Source organism: Dasypus novemcinctus, chromosome 13 (assembly GCF_030445035.2).
Source record: "Dasypus novemcinctus isolate mDasNov1 chromosome 13, mDasNov1.1.hap2, whole genome shotgun sequence".
NCBI classification, from domain to species: Eukaryota; Metazoa; Chordata; class Mammalia; order Cingulata; family Dasypodidae; genus Dasypus; species Dasypus novemcinctus.
In genome coordinates this window covers 8416304-8443120 of record NC_080685.1, presented here as the reverse complement: position 1 = coordinate 8443120, position 26817 = coordinate 8416304, and the positions used below count along the sequence as shown (strand labels likewise).

At 40.3% G+C, this 26817-nt stretch overlaps 1 protein-coding gene across 7 annotated transcripts in view; it reads left to right on the top strand.

Moving 5' to 3' along the window:
* Positions 1 to 26817, top strand: part of RGS7 (regulator of G protein signaling 7) — a 530807-nt gene that overhangs the window by 27707 nt on the left and 476283 nt on the right. The gene's annotated exons all lie outside the window — the stretch shown is intronic.

Here is a 26817-nt window from a genome sequence, read left to right as displayed (position 1 = left end):
TAGAACGGCAAAGCCTCTCAGGCAGATTATTGTGCCCTCTTTGTGTCATTAAAGTAATGACTCACATAATGGAACTCCTGTAACAAGCACTGTTCATACTGGGTCAAGGCATGAAAACCTGTGCTGTAGGTTTTTCTTGCCTGGTACTTAGCATTTAAAAAGGAATACCATACCAATGTTCGTTTGCTCTTGAGGCTATTTAGTTCATCATCTTCAACATTATACTAAAAAATTACTCAAGCAAATTGTGCCTTACAAAGTATTATTTCTTTTTTTCCCTTTTATTTTATTAAGAGAAGTTGTAGGTTTGCAGAAATATCATGCAGAGAATGTAGAGTTCCCATATAGCCCCCCACCCATTATTAAAACTTTGTGTTAATGTAGAACCTTTGTTACAACTGAGGAAAGAATAATATTATAATTTTGCCATTAACTATAGTTCGTGGTTTACATTAGGGTCCTCTCTGTTGCACAGTCTTCTGGTTTTGTTTTAAATTTTTATTCTAGTAGCATGTATGGTACATTGTGTCCTATAATCAGTTGCATTTTCTTTCAAATACTAGGAACTTCAGAAGTCGTTATCTAATGGAGTGTAGGAGACTAAATAGCAGATACTCTAATTATCTAGCTGTACCTATGGCTTGATGTACTTTTTCTGCTCTTAATTTTGCTTCCCTGGGATCCCCTAATCATTGGCTTTTTTTCCCCCCTCCTCCCCCAGGGGGTTCTCTTTTCTCATTGTTTCCTCGCCTTCTCCAGGAGGCACTGGGAACCGAACCCGGGACCTCTCACGTGGGAGAAGAGTGCCCGCCAGCCTGAGCTACATCTGCTCCCCGTGGGCTGTGGCATCTGCTGGCTTGTGGCATCCACTTGTTTAGGCATCTGCTCGTTGTGGTGGTATGGCATCTAGCTCATTGTGGCAGGTGTGGCAATTTGTTAGTCTTTTTAGGAGGCACCGATACCCGCACCTGGGATCTCCCCTGTGGTAGGTAGGCGCCCAACTGGTGGAGCCACATCCACTTCCCTAATTGTTGAAATTTAATGTATTTTTTTAATTGACTTTAAATCTTTTTTTGAAATAATACATGCTACAAATAGCAAGGTAGGCTAGCTTCAAATACTTCAAGAATAAGATGGGGTACAATTAACCTAAGTGAAATTTGCTCGCGCAGGCCTGTTGACAGGTGAAGAAACACTCTAAAAGAAATGAAGCGAGGGAGTGGTCACTGTACGGTTATGTTCTTTCAGTCAGCTGATGTGCAAATGAAGGAGAGGTGAACTGTGCCCAGAAGACAGGCTCTGGTGTTTCCAGTTATTTTTGGAGGGGCCGGGGAGGAAGGCTGGCGAGCAGTGGCGTTCCTTCGCTCCTCATGCAGGAGTGGGTGAAATAACACAACTGGGATTCCAGGGAGAGGAGGCTGAGGGATTTCTTCTTTCCTTAGTCTTTTCCAGTTAGCAGTGAGGTCAGCGAGGAGGCTCCAGGGGACAGACAGCTCTGCTTGGGCCTGAATCCTGCGGGCAGCTGAAGTTACCAGTGCTTGGGCAGCTTATGACTCCCTGAGGAATCTGCCAACTTCTGCACAAGTTGATCTTGGCTGGGTGATGTGGCCAAAGGATTACTTAGTTTTATTGGTAGATCCTTGCTATCCTCTCTTTAGTTTAGAGACCTCTCTAGTAGAAAAACATGTTTAGAAAGGAACATACAAAAAAATAATGATTGATCCAAATCACCCTGTTTGGAGAAGTGAGAAAAAAATTTTTTTTTTTTGAATTGATTCATAGATACTCATTCCTGGTTCCTCTTTCTCTGTCAGTCTTTCTTGTCAACTAAATACTTGACGATGATTTTAATAACCAGGTTTATGAGCAGAATGTTGTTCTAAGACACAGGAGACAAATGCGCAACAAATATCAGATTTTAACTCCATGCATGAAGCCTTGGAGTCTGCCACATGGTCTCAGGATAAAGGTTGCCAGTGTCCCAAATGGAGTAGGAATCCCTTGCCAAGAGGCATATGTTGCTCCCTTCCTGCAGGGATGTAAAAAATGTTAGCTGAGGTCTACTTGAAGCAGGTTTGTGTGAGCACCTGTGTCTGGCAGGGTGTTGTATATACATGAACGATACCTGGAGGCTGTTCATACCTTTACTTTCCTACTTCCACTTCCCGTCTTAACAATATAAATATTCTTTTGGCTATCCCATAGTTACCTTGCATTTTTGTGTTTATTGTTATATGTGCGCAACTGCGGAGAGTCAGATTGTGGGCAGTTTAACCCACCAAATGGTACTTGTTATATGACTGGTTAGGACTAGCGGATGCAGCGGTTACACAGTGAATTGAAAAGGACTGTGTCACCCCTCACGTCTAGTTGAACTCGGTGTCTTCAAGAACACCAGGAAGGCATGGCATGGTGCTCAGCGGAGATGGGGCATTGCTAAGGTGTTAAGAAGGTTTGGCACGTTGAAATATAGAAAACCTTTCCTGTCTAAATGAATGTTTTTTTCCCTTATACTGAAATCCTTTTTATGTTTTTAGAACCAAGGTGTTGATGGGGAGATGTGGACGTTGAACTATATCAGGTAGAACAGTTTGAAATATATTTACCGACATTTTTCCACATTACCTTGTTCATGAATTTCGTGATCATTATTTCATTTCTCTTCATTTATAATTTCCAGTTTGATATATATAACCATAGCTTTATAGTGGAATGTGATGTCTCATAATAGATACGCAGAATGCTCTGTGACCCACAGAAGAGAAAATTATGAACCCTGAATATAGGGACCAGAGAATTTTCATAAAGAAAATAACATTTGAGCTGAGCCTTAAGAAATAGGTCAGATTTTGACTCAGGCATACAAATTATAAGAGGATTCCGGCTGGGGAGAATAGCCAGAGAAAATAAATAAATCTGGGAAAGGGCCATGGGAGGTTGGTAGGCAGCAGAGGGGGTGATGTTAGGACTGAGATCAGTTTGTGAGGGACTTACATGGTCCCTGTAAGAGAATTTAGACTCTATGCCGCAGACAATGGTGAGCTAAGAAACATTTTTAATTGGCAGTAACTGTGAAATGAGGATTATTCCGAATCGGCGCAAAGGGTGAACATGTGAGAAGGCAGTAGATTCAAAGATGAGACCTTCATGAATCCCAGCGAGAGGTAATGAGTGCGTGGCTTAGGCTATTTGCAGAGACAATAGGTAAAGCATTACCTACGACCTCTATAATCAGCCGGTGGGATGGCAGGGAAAGAATCTAAGTTAGAAGGAGAAGGGTGGCTTGGGTTCTGCTTCCATATTTCTTTCTCCCCCATCCTACTCTGTCTCCAGGGCGAGGTACCCTATTTGTAAAACATTGACTCTCATGGTCTACCTACATTTGAAGTGACCAAGCTGGTGATACTTCCATAGAGAGCTGGATTAAGTGTAAAGCCCATTCACCCCTCTGTTGAGCCCATGTGCCAGCATGGAAAAGAAAATCCTCACCTTTGTTGTCATGACCCTGTCATCCTGATCATCATCTAACCCTGTCGAATGCTTTCTGTGACGTCATCTCATTTTATGTCCGTATTAACACTTTGAGGCACTCGTACCATATCCGTTTTACAGATGGGAGATATGAGGCTTAATTGACTTAGGGCCACTCAGGTAGTAAGTAAGAGAGCTGGGCTTTGGACCTTTGAAAACTACACTGTTTTCTTATGCCATTGAAATAGGGGTCTGTAAAGACTCAGTTCAGTTCTGCTATTAGGAACTTCCACTCGCTCTCCAAATCATGCGGCACGTTGTGGCTCTGTGGTGTTGGAGCGAGGGTGGTATTTCAGGACCCAGTCCCTATAGGGCTCTCTGGGCATGCACATCGTTGACCTTTTTTCTAGTGTTTGGTCTTCACCATCCACTTCACCTTTTGTGCTCCTTCAAAGCATTGACTTACAACTGACTTGGTCCCATGATTCTCTAATACCTAATTTTTGAGACTGGAATCAGCTTGCCTAGTTTGTCTTGTCCTCCTGGGGCACAGGCTTGTCTCTGGTCATCTCTGGAGGAGAGCCTGCTTCTTACTGCTGTACCTAGACCTTGGCAACGGAGAGGACAAGGTGAGAGGTCACTCGGTGGAACCAGCGCACGGTGCAGTCTCTGGCGGGTCTCTCCTAAGTTTAGAGACGGTGGACGTGGTTTCTTGCAAATGTCTCTCTTTTAGTGAAAGAAATTTTCACTACATTTGTAGGTATTTAAACATTATGGGTTAGCCAGGACAGGATACGTTAATTGACACTTAAGATAGTCATGAAAATGTTAGGAAGAAATTTCATTTTATCAAAGAATCAGATGCTTCACTCTTTCCTTTTATTATTTCCAAGTGAAAATGTCAGGGTAGTTTGGGGAGTTTGTAATGTTTGGGAATAGAAATGACGTTTAAATGATTGAGGTAAATCATCAAAATCCCTTGCCTTTTGTTTTCTTTTTTGATAAGATTTACATTTCTGTTCCTTGCTGTCATAAGAATTTAGAAATTATTTTTTTCCTTGCCCTGCCAAATTGATTTCTGTCCTTTGGAGTATTTTAAGATTGCTTCATAAACATTCAAGTTCTGAGTAATATTTGTGATTCTAATTTTACTTATGTCTCATGTTGAAATTCATGAATCATAATAGCTTAGTTTCACATTTTATAGAATATTTTGCTAGGAAAAGGTAAGGCTGTTGGCAATATGACTGTATAGCATTGTGGATACTTGATTACTTCACCATCTAGTAGGTTTTCCAAAACTAGCATCTTCAATAGCAGCCTTGTTGGTATTTATCATTCTATGCCATAAGGGCCTTAACATTTTCTGAAATTGGAGCCTTCCAAGAAAGTCTGAAGGCTTAATTTAGTGTTAAGCTTAATTCACCTACAAAAGACATTCAGTTTGCTATAGTAATGCAAATCGTTAGCACAGGACTGGGATTAAGCAAGGCATCTGCCAATAATTAAATTCAGAAAGATGGATACAGTTAATTCCTGTTTAACATGAATTTGTACGAGTAGAATATCAAAACATCAGAAGTTTTTAAATCCTTTCTTTTTTTAAAAATATATTTTTTAGAAAAGATACTTAGATTACATAAATGCTACATAAAAACTATAGGGGATTCCCATACGCCCCGCACTCTATCCCTCTCACATTTTCCCTCATTACCAACATCCTTCATGACTGTGCTATGAGAAATAAACACATGGCAGATAAGCTGCTGTCTATTGGAGGCTGATTCCCTAAGGCAACCTCCCATGTCAGTTATAGGGTGAATACAGAGTCAACCAGTATCTCACAGTGTCTGAACCTATTAAATAGTGGTAGTGGATATGTGTGATTATGCAGAGAAATAAGATCATCCTGAAATGCCTTCTGAGTCATTTTAAAAGACCAGGTCATTCATTTAAAGTTCTATTCCTATACACCTACTTTGTGCTAAGTGCTATGGAGGGGTTATAAGATGAGTAAGACACGGTAGAGCTGGTGAGAAAAATTTTAAATCAGAACATTGAGAAGGTAGAGGACAGGGACATTAGCCTCACACGGGATAATCTGGGCAGGCTTCATAGAAAAGGGCCTTTGATATGGATCTTGCAAGATGAGTTGGCTTTGAGTAGAAGAAAATGAGAGGAATTTTAGTACAGTAGAAGGCACGATGGCTAAGAAGATGTAGAAATAGGACGATACCCTGAATGTTCTGACAAGGGCATGGGGCCTTTTGGGGATGGAGTTTAGAGTTTGAAGAGGCGTGTAGCTAATTGGTGAAGGAGGCAGGTGGGAGCCAGGTGGTGGAGGGCTTGGATTCCAGACACGAGGTTTGCACTTTATCCCTCAAGTAAAGAGCAGAATTACACACTTTCCATCAGAGACACACTTTTTCAGTGTTACTTTAAGAAGTCTCCTCGTGTGGAATGGATTGGAGAATATTATTTAGGATTATTATGGTTATTAATCGTCAGTACCCTTTACTTTTTAAGGTTGTAATAAGTATACAGATGGGAATTCTCAGGCAGAATTGAAGCAACCGCAATTCCTCACCTTCATGTTGTGCTGTGTGAGTGCGGATGTTCTGTGGTTCGAAGTAATGATTTAAGGAAGGAACATTGGAAAGTTTGAAAGAGACTGAAGCTGATTGTGAATCAAGATGAAGGTTTTTCATTATGCCTTTGGAAAGTGATGTCGACGTGCTCATCTACTGTCGGATCCGTGGATTGCTTGGAGCCGGAGGAGCAGAGTGGGGTGGAAGGAGCTGGGGTTTGAGTCCAGCTGAGGACTCTGAATTGCTTGGAAATGGACAGCTGTGGGGACAGAGTACAGCTTACTGGACTTAGTATGGAGATGCAATTTTACTTTCCCAGTTCATTTCTTGGGGAGATAGGAAGGGCAACAATGTTCTGAGGTGACATGGCAAAAGGTGACCGTTCCTCTGTGCCCATGTGATCTAAGAGACTAGCTCCCTGGGGCTGTACAGCGGAGGAGAGATTGGGACTCTCCCCCAGTTTTGGGCACAGGGATTGGATTTGGGAAATCGTCAATGGGTGCCAGGCTTCAGTGTTTATAAAATACTCATGGAACTTCCTTTTCCAAAGTGAGGCTGTATGCAGTGATGGGCAGTCAGCGTGCCTTCTGGGGTGAGCGGGTGCTGGTAGCAGTGGTCTCTGAATGTCGCCTCTGTCCATTCCAATGACAGGACGTTGGTTCTGTTAGGTCATTGCCAAGTCTAACTGCTGTTTGTTTTGTGTTGTAGACACAGTTGTGGACACTGTGGCAGCAGAGGCTTGTCCATCCACACTGCACTAGCCCTCTTCCCGCTACAGAAGCCAGTACACACCTCAGTAGAGCACCTGTCGCTACTTACCTGTGGGGTTACCTGTCCATCTCCGTGGTCTCTAAGTGTGTTGAGGGAAGGGGCACTGTCTCTCTATTCCGGTACCTAACCCAGAATCTGGCACATACTATGCTAGCAGTTAATGTTTACTGAATGAATACAATTACTTGAACGAATGGGGTGATCAGTAACCAACTCTTTGTAGGGTGTCCAAACACCTAGCTGGTTTAGCCACGCTACTCAGTACAGCCAGTCACTTAAGTGAGAGAAAGCGATAAGGTCATACGTCTCTTAGAGAACTCCTCCTTCGCTCTTTCTTCAGTAGGGGCCATGCTAAGTCACTTGGGAATGACATTTTTCTGCTGTTATTGCAGCATATGCGGTCAGTACTTACTGTTCATGAATGCATAGTGTGATGAAAATTTCGGTTGCACTGGGGGCGCCTGGATGGCGTAATGGAGAGGAGAAGGCGATGATGCATCAGTTACTTGAAGAACACACGGAAGGGCACTTAAGCTGTCAGGAACAGCATGTAAGCAGGCACTGAGTGAGAGTCCGCATGGTGCTTCAGGAGCTTCAGGCAGTACAGCATGGCTGGGGGAGGAGGCTGGAGGAGTCTTTAGTTTCTTTTGGACATTTACACTTTTTCTTTTAAACACAACTGGATTATGAAACATTGGAAGATATTTAATAAATGCAGTGAGGGATGATTGTATTCTCATTCTTTTCATTTATCTTTATCAAAATAAAGTTGCTTCTCTAACCAAAGAGGAATACTTGATCAATATGGAAACTTTGGCAACATAGAAAAAATAAAATAAATCATTACCAATAGTTCATCCATTCAGAGAGACTACTGCTATTAATGTATATTTTCTTACAGATTTTTAAATATCAACATTTAACAGATACCATGAACAGTAATACCTTGATGAATTCTTGCAAAGAATTTTTTTCCTTCTCTGTCAGTATTACATATGTATATTCCATGGATATAAAACATGAGAAAAACTCAAAGTCAAATCTTTTTTTTTTTGGTAATACGTCATTAAATGGCTTTTATTAAAGGGAGAAGAAAGTTAACATTTATTGACAACCTACTATGTGCAGTGCACTGTGCTAGACTTTTTATATTAAATGTTATCAGTCTAGCCAGTTAAAGTTGCCAGGAGCATCCAGACTACAATCTCTGGGGAAGAGGAGGTGCCTGAGGACTGCTCTCACGTCTGCATGGGTTTCCTTCTGCAGCTCACGTTGTTCATGGCGTCATTTTAACCATCCCGTTGATCACTTGACAAGTCAGACAATCCATATGTCTTCCTTGAGGAGTAATTGTGATCAGTGCCTTTCATGGGATCAGCTGTTTCTACCTGAGTTACCAAAAATAGGAAAAAATGTCATGCATTTTTAAAGAGCTAAGCTTATGCTGCCTTTTGTAGACGAAGCAGAGAATTTGATCACCAAATACTTTCCACTTTATTAAAAAATAAAGAAAAAATATTTACCACTTTATAACAATTAAAAATAATGCAAATGTTGATCATTCCTGCTTATAAAATGATATCCCTACATTGGAAGTCCTTAAGCTAGAGGATGGCAAATGCATCAGTGCACATAGAATTCTTGAAAATGCTGTCAAGTAAAAGAACTCACTTTGTTTAAAAAGTGGAGAGCTCTTTGATGCCATCCGTTTGATATGTCCCTACTGAGTATTAGTTTATACTTAATGTGAAATATGTTGTAGATGTCTAGAATTCTAACATTATTTCATTAGGCAAATAACTGAGATACTTGACTTTGTGATGCTTAGATTCCAGTCCTGAATTCATAGCTTTAACCCATTGTTTATATATGTCTCTTTGCCTATTTCTGTCAGAATGATTACTCTTTGGTCATAAACTCCTGGGTGACAGGGGATGCATCTGTACCATTGTCTTTATCCAAGGAGTAGATATTATGCTAAAATTCTCCGTGGAGGACAGGTGACACGGGGCAGGGACATCAGGATGGTGGGAAATGGCTTTCGTGTAGAATACACAAGAAGGGATCCAGGGTATGTGGGGAAGCCAAGACCTTGCAAGGGAAGCTCAGAAGAGCTGGGATGGCATATGAGTCAGTGTTTACTGCCACCTGTTACCTTCTGCTTTGCCAGAGGAGATGATGATACGATTGTCCCTGTGAGATACATTCAGAACCTAAAAACAGAGCCAACAGCAGCAGCAAGCGGTGAATGGCCAAAAAGCAGAAGAATGAAGCTGGTATGACAAGTAAATTCACCTGTAAGGCCAGCGATAGAGAGGTTTATTCCGTGATACTTTATCAAGTGTGGGTGTTTTGGCTCGTGGCTGGCCAAAGGTCTGCGGGTCTCCCCTCCCCACACCCACCCCTGGAACCCTACCTGCCTGGTGGGTGAGCCTTGGTGGTATGGGCTCCTGAGGGGAGGTCTCTTGCAGACCCTGGTTCAGGGTTTGAATCACCTCACAGGTGGGCAGTAGCTCTCCATCGGTACATTGGGAGGCCTAAGGAAAGTGGGGTGCAGCAAGTAAGAGGCAGCCCCCCTCCCCAGCTTGGCTGCACATCAGCGTGAAGACGCCGTGCTCGATAACACAGGGGCTTAAAAAACCACATGCACGGATCCGTTCCAGCATAGGGTGGAAAAACACAGGTCACCAGCCAGATCGCGGTAGGATACGGTTGTGTTTGATGTCACCCGTTAGACGGTGTGCTCCTTGGAGGCAGGTGTGTGTGACTGCCAGCTCATCGTGTCATGCTTGCCACAGAGGAAGTACGTCTGCTGAATGAGGAAGTGCATGAAAGTACACGTTCAGACAGAGTGTTGTGGGAGTTCAGAGGTGAAAGGAATAGGCATGAGGTAACAATGTGTGCAAAAAGAGAAAAGTCAGTGTCTTTGGAGTAAAAGGACCCCCCACCTGCCTCCCCATAGGCAGGCACCCTGTCTCCTTCTGAGTTCAGCACATTCTGTATTCATTCGACACACGTTAACGGTCATCCATTGAATAGCAACACAATATTGGAAAAAATGCCAAGAAACATGCGTTTTAGAGTTGTGTGTGGGTCTCTTAATTTATGTCAGGTTATAATTTGTTCCTGAGGTGTTCAGAGTTGTTTAAAGGAATTGGCTGAGCGTATTATACCCATTGGGTAAAAAATGAGTCTTTCCTAAAGTATCCATGTATATCTAGTTGATCCATAGTATAGTTAAAAATGCCATGACTTTCTATAGCAACGTTTGTCCACATAGCTTTACAGGCTTGGTGCTGTGTATGTCATTGTGGTCGTGAGGCGGTCGTAGAAAAGCCCCCTTTCCTCTCAGTGCCTAGAGATGTATTTCTGGGACCTAGAAGTGACACACGAAGCCTAATTAGTCTTCTCTTTCATAGTGTATTGGACTTTATTAGACCTCCCCTGATTAGAGAGCCAGGGCTCTTCTGGGTGGTGAGAAGGCACAGCAGGGGAGATCAGAGATGGATTGCACCTGCTTTATTACTTTGTGGAAGGTCACCAGGGACTTTAGCATTAGGATTATTTCTGAATGTCGGCGTTGGGAGAAACCATGACTAGTCTGACCGTCTCTTTTATCCGTCTTTCCTGATGGAGAATTTCTTTTTCTTTTTTTTTAAAGGTTTATTTATTTATTTCTCCCCCTCCCCGCCCCCCCATGTTGTTTGCACTTGCTGTCTACTCTCTGTGTCTGCTGGTCTTCTTCTTAGGAGGCACCAGGAACTGAGCCCGGGACCTCCCATGTAGGAGGGAGGCACCCAGTCACTCAAGCCACATCCACTCGTTGTGTCTCCTCATTGCATCATCTCCTTGCATCAGCTTGTTGCATCAGCTTGCTGTGTCAGCCCACTGTATCAGCTCACTGTCTTGCTCGTCTTCTTTAGGAGGCACTGGGAACTAAACCTGGGACTTCCCCTGTGGAAGGTGGGTGCCCAGCTGCCTGAGCCACATCCCCTTCCCTGAGCCACAGCTGCTTCTCGAGAATTCTGTGTGACATTCCCAGCCCTAGAGGAGGAAAGCTATTAAGGTGGGAATTGTTGGTATTGTTAAATGTACTTAACTGAATCCAGTAAAAAGAAATTATATTAGAGAATAATTCAAATGTGTGGTACCAAGAGAAAGTGATTTGATGGCCATCGACGTTTTTAAAAGATCACTAACTTTTTTGAAACTCTTTTGAACTTGTTCTGAAATTTCAAAGCAACAGGACATGGCTATAGTCAGATACCAGAAAATGAACAGGGAAACCCTGCTGGAGGAAATGGAGGGCTTGAGAGGACCACTTTAAGTTGACTATTAAAGAAAAAAAACATATAAAGTCAAAGCATTAGACTTCCTCTTAGAAACTAAATAAAATGTTTGCGTATGAAATTGGTCATTTTGCCATTAAAATTAATTCACTAGGAAGCATCTCTTTATCCTTCAGTGGAGCTTTAGATACTCGTAAGTATTTCTTGACTTCTGCTTCCCACTCCCAGGCCCAACCAAATTTTTATCGTCTGCTAATGAGCAAGGGTAGGCTTCGAGCAGGCGTGCGCTGCGGCGGATGCATGCACGCTCCACCAGCCCATCGGCGCAAAGGGAATCTGCTTGAATTTCTGTGAATTATTTTGGACTTTTATTTTCCATTTTGGGGATATCTTCCATGTTACAGTCAGTTCAGCTATAATGCTCGTTTGTTCCAACACAGTTGGTATATTAGAGAACAATGAGGGTATTATGCAGATTTTATCTTTGCATATAACATCAACTGTGTATTGTAATGAAAGTTCTTAGGCTGAAAAAATACTTCTTTTGACACCAGCAGGAAGCAAGTATATTGTCTGTCCTGGACATCTGCCTTATGAACTGGTAATGGATTGCTCCTGGGCCAGCGTGAACGGCGTTTTCGGGCTAGTGCGCGTCTCGCAGTGAAAGCAGAAAACTGCAGCCGGCTCAGCTGAGCTGCATGGAAATGCAAAAAATGCACATTTCTCAAACATCTGCCGGCTGCTACCCCTGCCTCACTGTTTAGTGCTTGTGTCGTGAGCCACACCCTTCCCCATCTGATATTAGACCAGATAACCCTCCTTCCACCACTTCACAGTAACTCACAGGTGCCCATTCCCACAATCAAATTCCAGGTCTTTTTCAAGGTAAAGATGATGTATCATATTGAAAATACCTGAATATTACAGTATTTATGTATTTCTTAACGACTTTTTGAAAAACGACTGCATTTGTATTAGCTTCCTGTCTTGTTGATGTCACAGATGACGTTTTTGAGTCTTATAGCCCTGACCCCATTTTCCCATACAAGCTCTATGTTTTTAGGAATGTATGTGCTGCCTTAGAGCAGAGCTGACTGCGCTTTCCAAAGGGAGCAGCAAAAAGTCTAAAAATAACAATAATACTGTGTAATTGTGTCATCTGCTGTGTCCTGTAATTTCCTAATCATCACCTCCCTTGTATCTTCATAACTATTCTTCAAGGAAGATATTTGATGAGTGAAGAATCAACAGCTCAGAGAATGTGAGTGCCTTGTCAAGAGTCAAAAACTGGTGAACTCAGTGCTGGGGTCCAACCCAAATCTGCTGTCTCCAAGGGCCGTTCTTTCTGCCCCACCGACTCCAAGGTCCAAGATGAGAAGAAGCTGGCCCGTTGCTTGGATTTGTGCCAGTGTGTGCTGCATCTCCTCCTTGAGGAGAATCCTTCTGATAAACAAATGAGAACTTTTGATTGGGCAGTGATTTTTTTTTTAAAGCAACACACTAATCTCAATTTAAGAAATTTTTAATTGCAGGTTGCAACAGTTAGAGTAAAAAAGAGGACAGTTCTGAACTGGGTGAGGGAAGCATTTACCGGCTGGGGGAGGAAGATTCATGCGTGGGTTGCTCCTGCTTGCTCCTTTTCATAGACAGTTAAAATTTCTAGACAACTGGGAATTTTGTGGTGCCATGATTTTGTCCTGGGTTTGGTCACTCTCTTGTCTGTAATGGGCAGTAGTATATTGGTTGAAAGTTTTAAAAGGACACGTTTCTCTCGTCTTGTCTGTTGTTCTCTCTCGCCTGTCTCATGCCCACACTTGTACACACACCCCTTCTTAATCCAGGTCTTAATTTACACTGTTTCCTAAATATATACTTAACAGAAAACGACTGACTTGACTAAATCATGAGATGGGTTTGCTATCAGGAGTCAGTTTTCTCAAGTTCTTTACTTTTTAAATCAAGAGAATCATGACTGTTAGCTTTAGTTTCCTGTCCTCCTTGTAATGAAAGTTCTTTGACTGGAAAAAAAAAAAAAACAACCAACAAAATAAAACTTAACAAACAACCTTTTAGACAACAACTTCCCTAGATGTTAGGAAGAAGCAATAGGTTACCTGCCCCGGAAATATGCCTCATTACCTTGTGTGGGGAGTCCTCACGGGGCAGCGCAGGTGCGTTTGGGACTAGCGTGCTTCTGTGAGCCACTTCAGCCATGGTTTCACGATCGCACTTGCCCGAGTTCTTAAGCAGAGGAATGCCAGTGTGACAAATGAATTCTTTTAAATTCAGTTAATAAGGATTTGGGCCTTGTATGGTGAGATGTAACCTGAGGCAATTGTGGTTCTCACTGAATATATATCCCAAGTTCTGTGTAATGTTGTAATATGAGATTAATTCCAACATTGATATTTTGCTTTCCCTCATATGCCAGGAATCAAATGCCACCGTCTGTATCCCTTTCCTAAATTTTCAATAAACGAAGACTCCTTTATTGGGAAGAATACTATAAAGTACAAATAGTATGATAAAACAGTTTTCCTCGGACTTTCCTTATACCAATTTTATCACATAGAATATTCTAGTAGGCCTTAACAGAGAGGCTTTTTTTGTGTCTTCCTTGTCCAATGGCAAATTCCAGATGCCTACAGTTTTAACACCAGATGGCACCGCCCTTGAAGCATTTCTTTGGTCAGTGAACTTTCCTCCCCGCAGCCTGCAGTGTGACCAGAGTGGTTGGGTGACCCCTCTCCCTCTATGTGCTCTTTTGGCTGCTCGTTCGTGTCATTGGCTGTTGAGAAACAGCACACCTTGAACACTAGAGGAGCCGTTCCCGAGAGATAAGCGAGTACAAAACACCAGCTTCCGAGCTCCTGCTTGCACCTGCCCTCGCTCATTAATGCCACCCTGGTCTAGGGGATTCCAGGCCTGGCTCTGGAGAGGCTGCCTGTGAGAGGACAGAAGCGTGCTGCTCTAAGGAAAACTGGAAGGGCTTTTCTGCCTTGGCTAGAGCCCCTTGAATGGATCCCCTGGCGTTGCTCTGCTGAAATGTCTGTCTTTTCTCTGGGCATTAGGCTAAGCCCACGCGCAGGAGACTCCGTGGACATGCTAGATCTGCAAGGCAGTGCCGGTCTGCCGAGCAGGCTGTCAGCAGCAGCCCGGGGGCCTGACACGGCTCCTGAGTTAAGGACACGTGTCCAGGCCCTGATGGGACAGCGCTCAGGCACTGTTTAGCCCGGGCCTGCACAAGTGCTTCCACAGCTGAGGGCAGCCGTCGCCCACCTCTCAGGAAACGGGCCGGCTGAGGCCAGCCAGCTGGCGCTGTGCTTTAGCAGCCTTGTTGCGTCATCTTGCAGGACAGATGTTTGAAATGTGACACTTCACCTGGTGCCTGATGCACATCGGTGTCAAACCACAGCTTCGCTCTGTTTTGTACCCCCTGACCCCTGTTGCCGACCAGTCAACAAGCGAAACGAAACCGAGAGCTCTGGAACACAGCTGGGTTTTCGGCTGGTGCTTTGGTGAGTCTGTGCTAGTTATTTAAGTGGGATCGTGGCTACTTCTGTCCTCTGTGGACTGGAAGGGATTTTGGTGGGAGGCTGGCCTGGCCAGTTTCTGTCATCTGGTCATTATGCTCTGGGCTGTGGGCTAAAGAAATCCCTCAGTCCCCTTGATCCCCCCATCCTCCCCGTTGCCATAGCAACCACAGTGCTACTGTTTCTAAATGGCATCACTTCCTGAAACAGGACCTTGAAAAAGAATTAAGATTGTTGCATCCAAAAGTTATTTCTCATATCCTTGATGTGAAGATTCGTGCATTCCTATGTACAATACATTTAAGCATAGAACTGTAAGAATGATATCAGTGTTGGAATGAGGTGAAAAGCCAAGTATCATCCTACAACTGAAATCCTCCTGGAATCTATTTCTTTATTGCCTCCTATTTCTGTACCGAGGCTGAGGAAAGCGAAGTCCAAGGACACCCACTGAATGCTTGGGAGCTTGGGGTCAGCTGCTCCTTTCAGAAGGGGCCACGTTCATCCAGTTGTTTATTCCAGAATACTGACTGAGCATGTCAAGCTCTGCAAGACACAGCTGAGAAATCAAGCAAACCAGGCTTCCCGTGGTGCATCTATTCCAGTGGTGGGGAGGTTTGAATAGGGCCTAGAGAAAGCTGCCATGTGATGGGTGATCAATAACTACTATCTTCTTATCTTTTCCTTACTTAGAACTTGATTTCTTAAAGGTCACCTGTGTTTTTTAGTTGGTTTAAACGAGCACCTAAAGCTCTTTGACAGCTTGTTGAGTGATTAGAACAAGCTGTCTAATTGGTGAGTGAATAGAAATTTATTTGAAGGGCTATTGACTGCATTTATCCAAATGAGAAGCACTATGATAATTGATACACTCAAAACAATCTGATGTTTATTTTTATATGTGTTAGTTATTTATCTCCCCTGGCAGTTGGTTACACCTGATTCCTTAGATTCTTCTTCATTTTGGCACAAAATTTAGTAAGTTTTCCTTTTACCACTTTAAAATTTATTAGAATAAAGTGCTTTCAGGTCCCACTCATAATGTTTTTTTTTTTTTAATAGATTTATTTATTTATTTCTCTCCCCTCCCCCCTCCCGTTGTCTCTTCTCTGTGTCTATTTGCTGCGTCTTCTTTGTCTGCTTCTGTTGTTGTCAGCGGCACAGGAATCTGTGTTTCTTTTTGTTGCGTCATCTTTTGTCAGCTCTCCATGTGTGCGGCACCATTCCTGGGCAGGCTGCACTTTCTTTTGCGCTGCGCGGCTCTCCTTACGGGGCGCACTCCTAGCGCGTGGGGTGCTCATAATGTTTTGTATGTTCTCAGGACTCTCTCTGTAAATGATTCATTCAGTAAATTGGAAATAGATATTGGACAGGAACAGGGCAATTTTCTATGGACATATCTATAACAAAGCATTTTCTATGACAACATTTATAAACATTTATTATTTAGGAAAATAAAATCTAAACCATGAGAAACACAATAGAATCTTTCAATAAAATCTATTCAAGCGAAAAAGCACTCAGCAGGTGAACAAATACAGAATTGCCTGCCAAGGACTTTTATTTCACTTTTTACAGCCTTTCTCCCTTATAGACCATCTCATTGCCTTGTTCTCAGTGTGCTGTGCAAGGAAATACCGGGACAACCAGCTCATAGCATCTCTTTTGCCAGTTACTCACTCCTCTCACTAACTAGGTGTCTAGGTGTGTGTTTGTGAGAACGGTGTCTTCTCATACTTGCTTGGAAAATGGATTAATCTGCTGATCTGAAGTCTGTGATTTAAGACCCTCCACCTCATTTCCACTGGTTGGCTACTTCACATCTCTACATCTTTTACCTTCCATAAAAATGGGTGAGGAGAGGAGGAGAGTGAAGTGTATCAGAAGACCTGAGGCCACCCAGTCAAAAGATTACTTTTCTAAATGTCTCTGGGAAATGCCTTCTCCAGGTTCCTGCACACAGTCCCCTGATAACCTGACATGCTCATTGGCCCCAGGTCCTGCCTGGACCTGCGAGAGTGTGAGCAGGCTGTGAGAGCAGATGATCTAGAAATCTGAGATTGCAAATTGTGTGAAGTTGAGAATCAAATTTTTATTAATGCCATGCTTCTCCAATAGCATATTTCTCTGACTAGAGAAAACTGGTCAGTGGCGTGAGAAACACCTGAAAAATGTGTACATTTGTAATTTATTTCATAATAATTTGGAAAAGGAAATTAGCCAGTGAAAGCAGTTAAAAAGGTGGAAGCAACCCATGGGTCCATCAACAAAACAGATGAATGGATAAAGAAAATGTGTATATACATGTGATGGTATATTATTTAGACATAAAAAGAAATGAAATTCTGATACATACTGCAACATGAATGATCCTTAAAGTCATCATGTTGCATGAAATAAGCCAGACACAATAGGACAAATATCGTATAATTTCTCTCATATGAGATAATGGTTATGAGCAAATTTGTAGAGACTTAAAGCAGAATAGTGGTTAACTAAAGTGGGGGGGAAGAGTGGAGTTACTGCTTAAAGGGGATAAGTTTCAGTATGGAAGAGGAAAATATTATGAAAATACAGATAGAAGTTACATAATATTATCAATATACTTACTGTCACAGAATTGTCCACTTAAAATGGCTAAAATGATTTCTATGTATGTCTATTAGCACAATTAAAAACAATTTAGTTTCAGTGGTGGAAGAAGATTGTGGTTAATAGTATAAACATAAGAATTCTCTTTTACAGAGTGCTAAGAATATGGTGATACATGGGAAAATCACAGCTAATGTGACTTAAGGACAATAGTTATGAGTAATATTATATTTTATGGCAATGGTTAGAAGATATTTCTTCCATATTAAGGGACAACAATAGGGTGGTAAAAGGGAATATGGGGTTTTTCCTTTTGGAGTAACGAAAATATTCTAAAATGGACTGAGGTGATGACGGTACAACTCTGTGATGAAAATGAGAGCCACTGAGTATATACTTTGAATGGATTATACAAAGTATGGAACTGTATGACACAGGGAATCCAGTGCTGGAAGATGGACTGTGGTTTAACAGGACAAATATTAGAATGTTTTCCCCTGAAAAATAACAAATATATATTACTAACATAGGGTGTTAATAGTTGGGTGGACTAGGGAAAAAATACACCAGATGTAAGATTTGGTCTATAATTAGTAATATTTTGATGATGCTTTTTTATAGTTTGTAACATGTTTCACAACACTGCGTGATATTGGTGGTGGAAAAATTAATGGGAGCCTTATATGATGATATGAATGCTTGTTTTATAAATTCACAAATTTTACTATGCACTTATTGTATATGTTCATGTGTGAATGATAGACTTCAATAAAATTTTATTGGGAAAAAAACCACCACCACAGTTTAGGCTTCTGGTCAACCAAGATGGCAACATAGATACTCCAGAGTGCTGTTCCTTCAGAATTACTGAACAACTGGCAAAAACTGCCAAAGCCATTGCTCTGAAATTCTGGAAATCATTTAAGGAGCTACAATAACTGGGCGAGTACTGAATTTAAAAAATGCAGAATAAAAAAAGGAGAAACTCATGGCACCCTTGCTGGCTTCTCTCTGTTTCCTTCCTTGGCACGGTGTGGAGCTAGCCTACACTTCCATTGTTGGTTCTGGGCCCTGCTCTGGAGGGAGTAGAGCAATCCCTATGCACATCCTGGGGTGTCTGCATCTTGGGGCCAACCTTTGGGGTGGCATCCTGAAAGACTGAACCGGGAAACTCCTCTCTGGCTTGCCTTCTCACAATTTGCCCTGTAGGCAGAAGCAGTTTACAGACAGCTAAAGTAGTGTAGGAAACAATTAAGTCAAAGCAGCCTGGGACAAAAGATTACCTGCTTTAAATCATGCAATAGAGCACCCTGCATGGAGGGAAAGTCTATTTCAGAGGGAGTACAGGGGGCATTAGAATTTCTGTAAATGGGGCAACTCCTAATTTCTTAGGCCATAGGCAAGCACAAGCCAAAGACAAGATTCTGACTTAGAAAAGACAGAGAGGACCCTGCACTTCATATTCCCCTCAGGATATTCTTTTTGATAGGGGAGTTGAACTCTGCAGGAGAGCATTAGTCAACTTAGAGCAACTTGCAAAGACTGTGAAAGGTGTTGTTTTTTTGCATTGGCTTTTTTTTTTTTCCTGTTAGCTCCTGGCACTCAAGGAAATCTCTGTCATATCACTAGCTGGATACAAGCTTAAGGAACATACATCCCAGAGTTAATACTTCAAAATAGTGAAATGTACAATGTGCAACAAAAGATTATCAGACCAATAAATGGGAAATGATGGCCCTTTCAAAGCAACAAAATAAGTACTGAAACTATCAATGAAGATATTGGACAAAGACTTTAAATAAATGGTCTTCATTATGCTCAATATAAAAGGAAAACAGAAAAAACTAAAAGATATCAGGAAAATAATGAATGTACAATATGAGAATCGCAATAAAAAGTTGTAAATTTTTTGAAGAAACCAAACACAAATACTGGCATTGAAGACCACAATAACTGAAATGAAAAATTCTTTGGATGGTTTCAACAACAGATTGGAGTTGACAGAAGAAAGACTCAGTGAACTCAAAGACAAGATAATTGAAATGATTCTGACTCAGGATCAGAAAGAAGAAAAAGAATGGAAAAATGTGAACAAAGGTAAGATATCTGTGGGACATCATCAAGTGTACTCATATATGCATTATGGGAAGTCCAGAAGGAGTGAAAGAGGAAGAAGGACTATTCCAAGAAATAAAGGCAGAAGACTTCCCAAACTTAATGAAAGAAATGAAGATGCACATTCAGAATCCCAAAAAACCCCAAATAGGATAAACCCAAAGAGAACCATATACAGGCACATAGTAGCCAAACTGACAAGGAAAAGGAGAGAGTTCTGAAAGGTGCAAGAGAAAAACAATTTATTATGTACAAGAGAGTCCCAAGAAGATTAAGTGCCAGTTTCTCATCAGAAACCATGGAGGCAAGAAGGCATTGGAATGACACATTTAAAGAACTGAAAGAAAACCATTGCCATCTAAGAATTTTGTATCTGGTAAAAATGTCTTTCAAAAATGAGGGAGAGAGTAAGACATTCCCAGATAAACAAAACTTGAGGGAGTTCATCACCACTAAACCTGCCCAACAAGCAATAGTAAAGGGAGTTCTTCAGACTGAAAGGTAAGTATACTAGATAGTGGATGGAAGCAGCATAAAGAAATAAAGATCTTCTGGAAAGGAAGCCAGAAGAGTAATTAAAGTGCCAGTACTGGTGTATTGTAGTTTTTGGTATGTGACTCTACTTTTTACTTCTTTTTGGTTCTGAAATGCAATGCATAAACAGTAATGAGAAATCCTGGATTTTGGACATGCGTTTTGTAAAGTCATAATTTGTAACCAATACAGCAAAAAGGAGGGAGGATGGAAAGGTATAAGAATAGTGTATGTGCATGCTATTTAAGGTAAGTTGGTATGAAATAAAATGTTTTAATAAATTTAGGACATTAAATTTAAGCCCCATGATAACCACACCAAGCAAATATCTGAAAAATATATAACAGAACAAAATGAAATGGGACTCAAAATGTACAATAAAAATAAAAAAAAAAAGAAAGTAGGCATTAATGGAAGAATTGAGGAAAAAAAAATTATAAGACTTATAGAGACCAAATAGAAAAATGGCAGAAGGAAGTCTTGAATTATCAGTAGTTACTTTATTTTATCTTATTTTTTTAGGAGGTACCAGGGCTTCAACCCAGGACCTCATACCTGTGAAGCATACATGCTCAACTGCTGAGCTATACCTGCTCCACTCAGTAGTTACTTTAAATATAAGTGGATTAAATTTTCCAGTTGAAAGGCAGATATTGGCAGACTATATAAAGAAACATAACCCAAATATAAGCTGTTTAAAAGATATACTTTAAATTCAATGAAACAAGTAGGTAAAAATGAAAAAATGAAAAAAAAAAAACATGTCATACAAATAGTAACTAAAATACAGATGGGGTACCTCTAGCAATATCAGATAAAGTGGACTCTAAGCCAAAAACTGTTAACAAGGGACAAAGAGGGTCACTATATACTAATAAAGGGGTCAGTTGAACAAGAAGGCATAACAATTATAAATATAGATGCACCTGATGGAAGAGTCCTAAACTATGTGAAGCAAATATTGTCAGATTTGAGGGAAGAAATAGATGGCTCTACATTATTAGTAAGAGACTTCAACATACCTCTTTCAATAATAGATAGAACATCCAGACAGAAGTTCAATAAGGAAAGAGAAGACTTGAATGATACAGTAAACCAACTAGACCTAACAGACATATACAGAACATTTCACACAACAGTAGCAGAATACACATTCTTCTCTAGTGCATGTGGGTCATTCTCCAGGATATGTTAGATCACAAAACAAGCCTCAATAAATTAAAAAAGATTGATATGATGCATTGGATTTTCTCAGACCACAGTAGAATAAAGCTAGAAATCAACAACAGAAAACTGGAATATCCACAGATATGTGGAAATTAAACAATGCAGTCTTAAACAGCCAGAGGGTCAAAGAATAAATTAGAAAGGAAATTGGGGAATATATTGAGGTGAATGAAAATGAAAACACAACACACAAAATTCACATAAAATGTAAATTAGCCAGTGGTTGACAAGTGGAAATTTCTCTTATAGATATATTCTAGATAATAAATTAAAGATAAGTGATGGTATGCAAAATATTATCATTTTGCTGTGATTAGTAATTGGCTATTGCCATGACATAAAGAAACACAACCTGACATTTCTGTTCTTTCTGGTAGAGTGCACCCCCCACCTATGAGGGAGTCCTTGCCTCCGTGCTGTTCTTAAATGTGCTAGGTCTGCTTCCACCTAGACTTTTGCATTGACCATTTTCTCTGCCTAGAATACTTCCCTTCAGATAAACAAAGACTCACTCCCTCTCTTCTTTCAAGCCTTTGCTTAAATGTCACCTTGATGTGGGCTATGGGTGGGAGGCTCTTTGTCTCTTCAGAGATAACCTAAGCTGTTTGACTTGTGGGTGTAGAACCATAAGAGGCTGCAGTCCTGCCCTTAGTGACAGTGGCAACGACTCCAGCCCCAGGAAACAGTTTAACAATGCAAGGTCTATAAACTTTAAGTATTTAGGGTAAATGCAAACCAAATATGTTAAAAGCTTATCTAGAATGTCTGGAGTCCATGCTAAAAGCTTACCTAAGATGTGGAAGATATATATGCTAATTCAAGCCTTTTGAAAACTGAAACAAAGGGACCATTTGGCCTTTCCTCTCTGTATAAAAGACATTTGAAAATCTTGTTCAGGGCTTGGGATTCAAACAGAAAGCTCCCTAGTCCGGCCGGCAGTCAATAAACCATTTTTCCTTCTCAAAATCATTCCTGAGTCCTGGCCTCTCTATACACAAATAATTGAACCTCTCTCAAATTCTACAACATTTTTGGCGACTCTGCCAGGACAACAAACGAAGGCCAGAGATGGTAGCATTTTGCTGCCCCTTCCAAATTCCCGAGGAAGCCGGGAGGACTCGGGTGAACCCCAAATCTGGGCGCCCCTGGATTAAATTTAATCCAGAAAAGATGTGGGCTCCGCCAGAGTCTTCCTGACAAAAAAATCGAGGGCAATGGAAGGCCTGAAGAGAAAGATTCTGGGAACAAAAAAGAACTCCGAACATGGAAGAAGGTAAGACTCCCCGGGTGAGCACAGTCTGGAAAGCCCTAGCTTTAATTGCTAGGAAGGGGAGGCTGATCACCTCCCGAGAGAACCCTAGTAGCCCCAGAAAATTGGGGGGAAGCCGTTCTCTCTAGGCCTAGGAAAAGGAGAAAAACTGGGGAAAAAGCCCTGGTGTTTTGGGTTTGTCTAACTGCATGTTAGAATCTGGTACTGGTCTCACACCCACTGAAGGAGTGGAGTCTTGATTTTAATAGGAAGGGCTGTTTATAGGTTCGAGTCCTAATGTCCTGGGGAAAAACCGGGAAAAAGCCCTGGTGTTTTGGGTTTGTCTAACTGCATGTTAGAATCTGGTACAAGTCTTATATCCACTAAAGGAGTGGAGGCTTGGTTTTAATAGGAAGGGTTGTTTATAGGTTCAAGTCCTAATATCCTGGAAATTGGTCTAGATTGAAAAAACAAAACAAAACAAACTTGGTTACAGGAAAATGAATCGGCTTTTCTAGTGGAGCTTGGTCTGGGTGTAAAGTTAAACAGTGGAAAAAGTCTAGCTAGAATCTTTTATTATGGTGCTAAATTGTGAATGAATTTGCTTCATACCAAATGTTAAGTGTTCTAAGGTTTGTGATGGCTGTGGGGGCAGCCATGCTGAAAATATATATAAACTTGTGGGTCAGATTAGTGACCTTTGTGCTTCTGTCTGTGTCAGCTCAATGCTAGTGTTGGAGTTGTATGGTTATGTAAGTAGAATTCAGTGGAGCTAGAGCCCTCCCTTGCCATTGGCAAGGGGGTGAAATGATTATGGGGCAAAACTGAGGAGTCTGGATGTTTGTGGAGTGTGGATGTTTGCGCATGCTCTGCTGTCTTGTCTCTGGTCTGCCCCTTTGCTGGGGCTTGAAGGCCATCTGTGTCCACACCACATAACCAAGTTTACTGGGGCTGTCCCAGTCAGGGTGGCTGGGTCTCTGAGAGAGTTGCCGAATTTGAGTAGGTTCTGTCTGCCCATTCTGGCCTGAAAGCTGGAAAGGGGGGAGCGGCTTGCCCCTTTCCAATGAGTCCACACCCTCTATTCATAAGCCGCATTCCTGTTTGATTGTTGTGCACCTGACTGCCTGGAAGGGGGGGAAGTGAAGGGGGTGAAAAGCAGAATCAGAATAAATGCAGTAAAGTTCCCTCCATAGGGTGTCAAAGCCAAAATACGTTTGCATTCTGCCCAGGTTCTTAGAAGGTATTGTAGTAACTTTAAGTAAGAGAATGTGTTCTGTGAAAGTAAAATTTGTCTTAAGGGTATAAATAATTATAAAAGTTTAACAAAGCATTGTTTAAATTAAGGTATTTAAATGGCTAATTGCAGAAAGTCATTATTAAACGAAAACTAAATTGATAATAATAATAATAAAAGGTAATTTTATAACAAGAAAGCTTTTCTTCTGCAGCCAGCCTCCCCTGCCAACTTGCTTCCAAAAAAACTGTTTCTGGTATTACATGCTACTAAGTATTTAAAGTGAAGAAAAGTTCATTATTTTAACAAGCTTGTTTAGTATTAATGGCAATTATATGTTGTAAGAAGTTTGCCTGGTAACTTAGTATGTGAGATATATGGAATGTGTTTTTATTAAGGAAACAGAAGATGATTTTGTCCTAAGATAAAATGATTATTGGAAAGAGTAGAGTGTGGGACAAAACCTGAAGGAATACTGAAAGTATAGGTTTGTGGAAGGAAAATTTTTATGATTAAAATTGAGTAAGATCAGTATACAAAGAAAATCCGTTTTTATCAAAATAGCTTCTTGTGCTTTAACCTCATCATTTCCTCAGTGTTTGAAAAAGAAAGGGTCTTCTCTTTTAATGAACGTTGTATTCTAGAAATCAAATCCTGAAAAGTAGCTTTTTATTTCAAACTAACTGCAAGAGATTTATTCTTTTACCTTAAAAGAAAAACTAAAGTAATAGTTAAGTTCATTTAATATGTTATAAGTTGAATAAAAGGTATTTAAAGGTGTTAAAAAATTAACAGTTTTTTAAAAAATTAATAGAAACTAAGTTTTTTATTAATGTAAGTTAAAATAATTTATAAATGCATTTATATTATAAAACAGTGGAAAGATAATAACTGAGATTATAGCTGGGTGAATTTAGCCTGAAATTATTATTTAAGTGTAAACTCTAAACTTAACCTTTCCTTAGTTTATGGTTACTTCAAGCCTGACCTCACCCCTTGCCTTTGCCTATGGTTATTTCATAATAGCTTCTGCCCCTACAGGCCAGAGAAGAGCTGGGACATCACTGTCTCCTGTCCTGGTATTAGTAACCCTTTCTCTCATGAATTCAAGTGTAAACTAAATAAATTACTGCCTGATGGAATAAGGTTAAATGACCACTGGAGTTTTATTATCTCCAAAATCAAAAAGGGGGTTGGAGGGGAAGAAGTCTCCTGCCTTGACGGTCAGTGTTCCTAAGATTGGCAATTCATGAGAGAAACCAGTCTGTCTCCCTGAGGCTTCAAATAGCCTCAGTAAATATATATAAAATTAATCTTGTTGTTTACCCAAAATTCTGCTAATTTCAAAGTAAAATATAAAGTTCTAAAACAAAATGGTGCTAAAGCATTGAGAACATTTTAGTTACAATCCATTAATTAAGAAAGAAAATTTTTGTGTAAAACTGCATGGTCATAGTATAAAACTGCACAGTCATAGTGCAAATTAAGAAAAGTTTCAGGAGTCTTTGAAATGTTTTGCAGTCACACTTGCTTTGTAAAAATTATAAGTTTAAAGTAACTAAAGTTATGTTTTTGTGTCAAACTATTCATGTCTGCCTGTTTGCTCAAATTGTTGAGGTTAAATATGCAGTTATATAAGTAATATATATTTCTGGACCCCAAATTAAGCTAAACAGTGTAGAAAATAATGCAAATTATAAGTAATACCAATGAGTTGTGTTTCTGTGTCTAACTCTTTGTCTGCCCATTTGCTCAGTGTATGTCTTCATACATCAAGATAATAATATCAAATTAACAAATGAAAATTCTTAAAAGAGCTCTATTCAAATTGTTAAAAATTAAATATGCAGTTATATATGTAAATAAATATTCTTAAAGCCCAAATTAAACTAAGCAGGATGAAAAAGTCATATAGAAATCTGATTATAGAAACAATTGGGAAAGGGCCTCCTCTTTGCAAGAGCTTTAAAGGCAAGACTAGATGTGGCACATTTCCCTATCTACTAGGCTAGGGAATTAAAAATCAGTTTGCCCCGTAATTTCCCAGTTTAAACCTTTTGTCAGCCATAAAATGTAAAAAACAAACAAACAAAGATTAGGTTAGTTTTCACATATAAAAAAAAATGTTGATTGGTGTAACCTGGTGGCCTGCTGCCTCAGTCTCCCACTCCCAGGTTGGACAGCAGTGGAGGAGACCAGCTTAGGCCAGTCCTATGGGCAGTGAAAGATTGCCCAAGAAGGAGCTAGGTCAGTGCCATTTCAGCACTAAATTCTATTCCTTATTTAACAAAGGGAAACAGGTAAAAACTAAAATGATTAGAATGTAATAGAGGAAGCAGTTAAATCACAAACTTTTGCACGGGAAAGTTAGATCTTCTCAGATAAGCTGTAACTTCTGAAGTATCCAATCTATGGAGAGATCTTTCCTGGATTGTGATTAAACAAATTAAGTAATTGTGTAATGTGTTTTAAAACCTAGTAGTCAATATGCTTTTAAATTATTCATTTTCATAACAAAACAAAGAAAAGTTTTAGCTTCCTGTAAGGGAAAAAGAGAACATTCCTTGCATAAACTATAATGGTTTCAATTTTATTTGAGTGTAATCTCCCATAGTTAATTTATAAACTAAATTAACATTATATGTACGAAATCTTTAGAGTAATAAAATTATAAGTTCACATTGGTGAAATTAGGCTAAAAGAAAAAATTATAGATATGCCCTCTTAAATAGAGTAAATATCTTTGGTTGATAATTGTAATTTAATAAGTTTATTTAGACATGAGGTGGCTAGTCAATGTGGTTATAGTCAATTATAAAGAGTTTGTAAAACATCTTCCAAACTAAAAACGTTTAACCCGTTCTAGTTCTAAAAGTCATTGTTAACTAAAACTTAGATTGGTATTGGTAGCAGAAATAACTTTGTGATAATAGAACCTGTCTGAAGGTCACTGCAAAGTACATATTTAAGTAAATGGTAATAAAAACTTATCTTGATTCTATTGGAAATCTTCTGTTTTCATTTTAACAATGAAAAATAATTTTTTCCCTCTATTACTAAAGTAAAGTACCTACTGTTATCTTCACAGTAAAATTGTGTAAGTAAACAGTCATTTGATATATGTGTTGCATTAAATTGTTTAAAATATATATAGGGAAACGGACTTGGCCCAGTGGTTGGGGCGTCCGTCTACCACATGGGAGGTCTGCAGTTC